Source organism: Mustela lutreola, chromosome 5, assembly GCF_030435805.1.
Source record: "Mustela lutreola isolate mMusLut2 chromosome 5, mMusLut2.pri, whole genome shotgun sequence".
NCBI lineage: Eukaryota > Metazoa > Chordata > Mammalia > Carnivora > Mustelidae > Mustela > Mustela lutreola.
Genome location: NC_081294.1, coordinates 19292502 through 19301819, shown reverse-complemented (window position 1 = coordinate 19301819; position 9318 = coordinate 19292502).

Sequence of the window (9318 nt, the reverse complement as noted above, 5' to 3'; positions counted from 1 at the left end):
TTTATTTAAGCCAAGAGTTTCTTCTCTCTGTTGAGATGGTGATAAGATTTGTGCCTCCTGGACCCGGAATCTTATATGCAGTGAAAAATTCAAAATTTAACCATATATAAAAGATCTACCAGTTTTATATACAAAATTATTAACAAAGTGTTATTCTTAAAAATACAAATGCTACAGGGCGCCTGGGTGGCTCAGTGGGTTAAACCGCTGCCTTCGGCTCAGGTCATGATCTCAGGGTCCTGGGATCGAGTCCCGCAAAATTAGTCCCGCATTGGGCTCTCTGCTCAGCAGGGAGCCTGCTTCCCTCTCTCTCTCTCTCTGCCTGCCTCTCCGACTACTTGTGATTTCTCTCTGTCAAATAAATAAATAAAATCTTATTTATTAATAAAAAAATACAAATGCTACAAAAAAAGAATTCATAAAGTTTTCTTCCCTTTGTGGATTTAATTCATATTTCAAATTTTAATGTATAAACTCCTTATGCAAGTAATGATAATACATTTATTAAAAATAAAATAATAGAGGTTAACCTTGACAGGAGTTTAACAACATATATGAGCATAGTGATATAGACTTTGCTTACTTTATTATGCCTAATTAATATAGAATTCTTAAATGATAATCTTGAGGATTTGTAAGAGCAAAATATCTTTCAAAGGATAACTGATAATTTATGTATGTTGTACATTTTATTACATTTAAATGTATCCAATTTCTACCATAAGTTTGTTAAAGATGACAATTTTATGACAACCAGAATATAAAATTAATGAAAATAATTTAATCTTAATAGATTTTCAGAATAAGAAGAAATACAAATATTTTGGGGTTGAGTATAACTTGTGAGAAGGCTAGGCTAGCCTAAGCATGAAATCATATACCCTCTGATTATACAGGAACTTCATATGGCAGTCAAAGTTTTAAATTAAGGTTTAAGTGAACACACACACACTCCTCTCTCTCTCTCTCTCTCTCTCTCTCTCAGAAGAACAATAGCCAGCCCATTTGTGGGAACATATATTTAAACCCCTAAAATCTAACCCTAGCCCAGATTCCATGTTGGAATTCCAAAAAAAATACTTTATCTTCTTAGCTTTTATATTTTAATCTTATTGTATCTTCTTGTTGCAATCACCTTAGACAAAATCAGAGTAGGATTTACCAAATCCTGGCAGATTAAAAGGAAGGGATGAAGTATGTGGTCCTCTTCTTTTAGCTAAGGCTTTAGGAAAATATAAAGCACCAGAGAATTACTGATTAATTTATGTTGTCATAATTTCCTCCAATTCAGTTCAGCAAACACTAGTTGAGGAAGTAATATGTAGTGTTGTGTGTTGAGGAGAACACCATTACAATGACGCAATTGTTCACAGACGATGGGGTAGTGAGACAAAACTCATACAGAAATCCACTGTGGGCGCCTTAAAAATTAATATTAGATGAACTAATGTTTCAATTAACTTTGTTTATAGTTTGTTTTTGTCTTTTTGTGTTTATCAGCAACAGAGTTAAGAACAGCATGACCATTCGTCTATGAAAAACAAATAAATGTAGCTAACTAGCCCATTTTTTCCTAGCCCTAAAACAAAAATAGACCTATTTATAAAGGTAAAATGTGTCATGAAAATTCTATGTTCATGTCAAAAAGATATATAAAGAAAGAATAGGGACATAAGAGTCATTATACATAGAATAACTTCATAAATAAAGGACCACATTCCATTATAACTTGTATCTTAATCATCCTTAAAGGTTGATCAGCAACATCTTCTGTGGTGTTAATAGTATTTCAAGTAGTCTTGATTACACAGGACTAACCATAGATATAAATGATTCTTCATAGTACACAATTATAGTCTCTAGCAGGAGTTGAGGATGGATGCTCTTTATTAGAGGTAACAGGCAAGGTATAGGAGATTGATTGCAATAATGGCAGATATTTTCCATCCTTCTCCCTTATATCAATGTATTTTGCCATATGGCTTCACTATTTCTCTCACTAACAAGGCTGAATCTGTTTCCCTAGTTCTCAGTTCTGAATTCAGTTATATAACTCAGGCCAATGGGACATTAGGATATGTGATCCATGGAAAGGCTTGGAAAAAGTGCTTGTGTGCTTCTATTTTCTCTCTTATTTCCTTGGAATGACATAAGGATATGCCTACATTTGTCTACTTGAAGCAAGACTATTTTAGATCATCTGAAAGCCGGGTAATCCACAGGCGTGTGAGTAATCCGTCCAGATCAGTAGACCAAAGACTTATGAGCCAGCCCAACTGAAATCAATGGAATACTCCAGATGTGTGAGTTAAATAAATGTTTGACAAGACATGTCATGAAGGTTTTGAGATTGCTTTCTGCACAGCATGACTGTGGTAGTAAATAACCGAGATGCACGTGCAAAGGTTATTTTTGTTTGTTTTGTTTTTGACCAGCATAATTTTTTAAAATGTGATTTAGAAGAATGTCCTTAGAAAGGCATGCATTTTTCAATTAACTAAAGAGCCAATCATATACTATTGTTGTAAAAGTGGCACAAATCACACATCTATGTTACTTGCTTGAATTTTGAAGGTTTTACTTTTATAACTCTTGATTTTTTAGGGTGTTTATAAAATGTTTATTCTTTTGAAATAGTAAAGCACCGAGACAGACTTTGATTTCACAAATGTATTTTATTTCTTGAGCTAAAAAAGTCTCCAGGTTTCCTGTCAAATAAAGTATTTCAAGAATATTTATTCAAATGCAGTTTACTCGTAGAGATGAACATTGTTGACCTTTATTGTAGGATTTCATAATTGTCAGGACCAATGTCATAAAGAAACCTCAGAGAAAGTGCAATGTAATATTTCAAATGGTGAAAAAAGAAATTAAAGAAAAAGAAAGTAAGAGAATCCTGCATCTGGTTGTAATAGCATCGAATCTTGTTTTATAGTTAATTTTTGTTTTCAGAAATCAAAAATCTAGTTCTGAACCTCATTTAATTTATTATAATTGTCTTTGCAAATAATAATGAAGGAGTTAAGGTAATTTGATTGACTTGTATTTAAAGGTAGTTAAAATTATTTCCTTTCCCTTCATTAATATTTAGAATTGTTTCTTCTTCTAAAATGTTAGCTAGATGATAATATGCCCTACTAACAGATAGTCATAAACATACAGCACAGTATAATTACTTCTGTGTTGTGAAGCATACTACAAATAGTTTCTTTTCTAAGACTCTCTTTCTGAACTATTCTAAACTTTACTGGACTTCTTTTCTTCTTTTATTTCCATTCTATTCTTTCATTTGGAATATGTATCTATATACTGAGTACCTGCTATGGGCTTTACAAAACCAAGTTTTAAATGTTCTCTGCTCATAGGAAGGTCATAGTCTGTTTAAGAGGTGGAGTTTCAAACAAATTAACTCCTACAAGCCTTATCCAAATTACTCACTTTCCACTAAGACTGAACAACTTTGCATTGCTATTATTATCAACTCACTGAAATTAGTGATGGTGCTCTAGATCTCTGTAGTTTTATATACTGCAATTCAGTGATTCAGTGAATTTTAAAGTCCTAGATCAGTGTGTGACATGCAGTAGCTCCCTTGTACACAGCTGTGGAGTCATGAGTTTACAATCGCCCTACCCGTCTGGTTTCCCCTGTAGTTGTGGTACATACCAACCTGTCTACAGTCTGGCCGAGGTCTTCTCCAAAGCAGCAGAACTCATTCAGCCTAGAAAAATGTCCTCTGGGTTGTAGAAAAGTGAACGTCTAAGGGGAGAACTCCAAAGCAGTTGGAAAAGGAGCCAGTGGATAAATAATATAGGTGAGCAATCCTAGGAGACATTGTGCATCCTTCTCAGAAAGTCCAGGAGTACCCAAACATATGCTTCCAATAGCAACTGCACAGTAAACACTCTCCTAAGCTGCCTTTTCCTCCTCCTTTATCTGCTTGCCCTGATTGGCTGCTCCAGATTGCTGGACCCCTGTACCTCCATATGCCCCATTTTTTCTCTGTTTGTAGAGGAAATCATCTAAGGCATCCCTTAATATATACTTATTGATTTAAAAAAAATGGGTTCCCATTGCTTAGTAACATATTTTACAAAGGAGTTAAATGAATATTCTCAAATAATAATGACCCTTGTCCCATTCACAACCTGGGGTTCCATAAGTCCATGATTGGTTGGTTAAGTTATTAGGTGATACACTTAATATGAAGCATGAAATTGTCTTTGATTATTGAACTATTATGAATTCTGTTTTCTTGTCATGTAAACATTTTTAGATATTGCCAGATAATTACCAAAACCAAAAATTGTGTGCTTGAACCCCGAGTTGAAGATCTGAAGTGGAAAGCTAAATTTCACATCGAAGATTTAACAATTAATGACTCTTAATCCTTGTCAGGTGAGAAATAGGGGAGCTATTTCTTTCTCTTATTATGAATTTTTAAAGTAATTTTTCTAAATGTTATAATAGTAAAGAGAGTAAATTATATATATAGTTCCTTGAAATTCTAGTGACCATACTGACAACATGCTGAATTATGATATGTTATTATTTATAGGAAATGTGGTTCTGGGTAAAAGTTAACTTCATTTATTTCTTGCTGAGTACTGAGAATTATTGCCTTTATTCCTTAAAAATAATGAAAATAACTTCAATATATATTTCCAATAATTGCCTTAAAATGAGATATAAGAAATTCTAGTTATATGTGATTTTTTTAAAAAGTTAGCTTCAGTGTATATTTTTGCATTTCCTATTTTCCCATGCTATCTATATAGTCTTCTATTGAACAGAAAAAATATTTTTAAAGACTTTAATTTTTATAATATTTGAGAGAATTGGTTCTTTGCATGGATTATAATTTAATGCAATATTTACAAAAACCAAATTATTAAGTATTCTCCATTATATAACTCAATGTGTTAATATTTATTTCTTTTTTTAAATATTTATTTCTTAAGTTTATAGCCACTTCTTAATGTCCTTTCATAGTTGGCATATTTCTAGAAGTTCAAAGTATTTTTACTAATATTTTTCTTGACATCCTACAATGCTTACTAAAATATTTGAATTTCATCATTTATTAGGTATAAATTCATAAAAACATTGCTCTTTAAGTTACTAAAAGGAATGATGAGAAAAATTTGTAAATATCACCATGAAGTAGGTGAATATTTTCTTTATATTAAAAATAGTGTGAGATGGGGCACCAATTCTTGATTTCAGCTCAGGTCCTGATCTGAGAGTTGTGAGATTGAGCCCTGTATTGGGCTCTGTGTTCTGTGCTCAGTCTGCTGGAGATCTGAGATTCTCTCTCTCCTTCTCCCTCTGTTCCTGCCCCAACTAATGGTCCCCTTCTCTCTCTCTTTCTCTCAAATCAAATAAAAAAAAAAAATCTTTAAAAAAAAGTGAAATATTTCTTGAGGAAAAAGCAAAAATTTTCCAATACTGTATTTCATGTTTAAATAATTTATAATAGTTGTTTACATAGGTATTTTCACTATCAAAATATTTTATACTCTGTCTTCTTATATCATACATATTTCTCATACTTCTTTTTTTTTTTTTTCAGATTTTTATTTATTTATTTGACAGAGAGAGATCACAAGCAGGCAAAGAGGCAGGCAGAGAGAGAGAGAGGAGGAAGCAGGTTTCCCACTGAGCAGAGAGCCTGATGTGGGCCTTGATCCCAGGACCCTGAGATCATGACCTAAGCTGAAGGCAGCAGCTCAACCTACTGAGCCACCCAGGAGCCCCTATTTCTCATATTTCTAAAGTAAATTTATCATTACCATTTTGCAAGACTATAGATCATTACTTCCAGCTGAGCTATTATAATATAACAAGCTGCATATTTTGAATACACAGGCCTATTTAAAACTTTTTTTGTTAGTATATAATATTTTATATTTCTTTAATCTGTGAAATAAATTTGCAAAGGTGCATTTATAAAAATGGGCTTAATATGTAAAATGTGTATTTCATGACACATAGGTGACCAAAGTATTATGGAAGTTAAAAATTTTGTCATCCTATGAATTTATCCGTGTCACTATGAATGCTCCAATATATATTTTACATCTTTTTTCTAAATAGTGTCTTCTTTAATTTTGTTATCTCAAGTTTGTTTAATTTACTACAATGTTGAAACACTGTTTATATTTTTAAATTAATAATATGCCTTTAATTTTTCCTTTTTCCAATTAAAATATAATTGGTATTCAGTGTTACATTTGTTTCAGATGTTCAACATAGTAATTTGAAACTCTATACATTATACTGCTCACCATAAGTGTTGATACTGTCTGTTACCATACAATGCTATTGTAATATAGCACTGACTATATGCCCTCTGCTCTACCTTTTCTCCCTTATTCTTTCCAGAATTGGGAGCTTGTATCTCTGACTCCCCTGCACGCATTTGCTCATCCTTCCATTTTCTGCCCCTGTGGCGACCATCAATTTGTTCTCTCTATCATGGATCTGTTTCTGCTTTTTGTTGTTAATGTTGTTTTGTTTTGTTTTTCAGATTTTACATATAAGTGAAATCAGGTGGTGTTTGTCTTTCTCTGCCTAACGTATCTCACTTAGCATAATAATACTCTTTAGGGGGGCGCCTGGGTGGCTCAGTGGGTTAAAGCCTCTGCCTTCGGCTCAGGTCATGGTCTCAGGGTCCTGGGATGGAGCCCTGCGTCAGGCTTTCTGCTCAGCAGGAAGCCTGCTTCCTCCTCTCTCTCTGCCTGCTTCTCTGCCTACTTGTGATCTCTGTCTGTAAAATGAATAAATAAAATCTTAAAAAAAAAAATAATACTCTTTAGGTCCATCCCTGTTGTCTCAAATGGCAAGATCTTCCTTTTTTATGGCACAGTCACATGATGTAATGTAACTGTGGGTATATGCACACACATATACACATACATGCACAGATGCATGTATGCATAGATATATTTATATATGTGTATATACATATATATGCCACATTCTTTTTAAGATTTTATTTATTTATTTGACAGACAGAGATCATAAGTAGGCGGAGAGGCAGGCAGAGAGAGAGAGGGGGAAGCAGGGTCCCCTCTGAGCAGGAGCCTGATGCGAGGCTTGATTCCAGGACCTGGAGATCATGACCTGAGCTGAAGGCAGAGGCTTAACCCAATGAGCCACCCAGGCACCCCTATGCCACATCTTCTTTATCGAAGGATCTATCTGTATCAAAGAATGCTTGGGATACTTCCATATCTCAGTTATTGTAAATAATGCTGCAGTAAACAAAAGGGTGCATATATCTTTTCAAATGAGTGTTTTCATTTTCTTTGGGTAAATATACAATAGTGAAATTGCTGGGTCATATGATATTTTGTTTCATTTTGTTTGTTTTTGAGGAACCTCCCTATTATTTTCCACAGTGGTTGTACAAAGACATTCCCACCAACAGTGCACAAAGATGAACCTTCAGTTTCTTAAATAGCCTATCTGTTTCTTTGAGCACACTAATATATATTTCTGTTAAAAGCTAACACTTAACCAATTATATCATCTTATGCCATCCACAGCATAAGCACTTTTCATTTTTTTGCTTGAAATTAAGTATGTTTATGACATACACAGAAGTCTGGGTTTGGAAAAGTAATTAAAAAAGTTATAATGAACATTTTATTTTTGGAAATATAGATTTGAAAAGGAAGATTTCCAAAGAAATAAACAATGTTTAATATTTAATAGATAATAAAATTTAGTATTATATTAAAATGAAAATTTCTAATGATACCTCTTCATTAATATTGTTAAAGTAGTATCTAATTAGAATAAATATGGGAGATTTTACATGAATACATTTTATATGAAATTGATCATAAAAATGGTAGATTAATTGTAAGGTAAGCTGTGTAGAAAGTAAAATTCTTAAAGGATAAAGCTACCCATTCTTCATTTTTGAGACAGGAATGTAACATAGACATAGCAGATAATTTTCTTTATTCTTGACATTTAGTTACTTATACAGCAATATTTATCTGTTCCCTGTTTAAAAAAATATTTTTGTGGGGAGCCAGAGTGGCTAAAGTCAGTGAAGCATCTGACTCTTGATTTTAGCTCAGGTCATGATGTCAGGTTCAAGAGATGGAGTCCACATTGGTCTCTGCACTGGGTGTGGAACCTGCTTAAGATTCTCTCTCTCCTTGGGGCGCCTGGGTGGCTCAGTGGGTTAGGCTTCTGCCTTCGGCTCAGGTCATGATCTCAGGGTCCTGGGATAGAGCCCTGCATTGGGCTCTCTGCTCAGCAGGGAGCCTGCTTCCTCCTCTCTCTCTGCCTGCCTCTTTGCCTACTTGCGATCTCTGTCAAATAAATAAATAAAATCTTAAAAAAAAAAAAAAGATTCTCTCTCTCCCTTGCCCTCTGCCTCTCCCCACCATGATCTCTCTCTCTTAAAAAAAAAAAAAGAAGAAGAAGAAGCTACTTTTTATAGAAAGTACATTTAGTCTTCTACTACTTACTTGTTAAGATTTAAAAATACGTGTTTTTACATTTTACAAATGCCAAGAAAATAATTATAGCTTTATTTTAATAAGTTTTATTTTAACCCATTTCCCCATTTCATAAGATGTAGAAGTTTAGAAATAGATTGTTAATACTAATTTCTTCAGCATATATATTTCAGTATTTTTATGTTTATGGATGTACATAAAATATCTTAAATTTAAGCTTCTACTTTAAACATATTTTTCATAGGTGCCTCGTTAGCGCAGTAGGTAGCGCGTCAGTCTCATAAACATATTTTTCATTTGTTTTGAATACTATCAATTCACTAAAAGTACAGTGTCTTTCTTAGTCAGTCTTTCATACAATGTACATATCTGGATTTTTTTAATGCTCTCCAACCTCTAAAAATTTAGTTTTTGCTTTTCGTTGATATGGAAATGTTTAGTAGAGTCATGAGGTTGTTTTGATTTTATGTAAATGTAATATTTCTCCAAAAACTTTTCCAACTGTTATTTTTTTTCAATCTAAAAGATACTCTATGTCAGTCCTGATACAGACTGAATGCCCTTATGCCCCCCGCCCCTCCCCCACCCACCCTGCCCAAATTCTTGCTTTGAAGTTAATCCTCCTTGTGATGGTATTTGGAGGGGAGAATTTGGGAGGTGCTTGCCCAATGCCCACAGAGCCCTCAAGAATGACATGAGTATCTTATAAAAGGGACCCCTGAGAGCCCCTTGTATTATCTGAGAACACACTGAAAATATTGGACTATAAACTAGGAGGTCAGCCTTCATTAGACACCAGCTGTATCAGCAATACCTTGATCTTGGACTTTCCAGTATC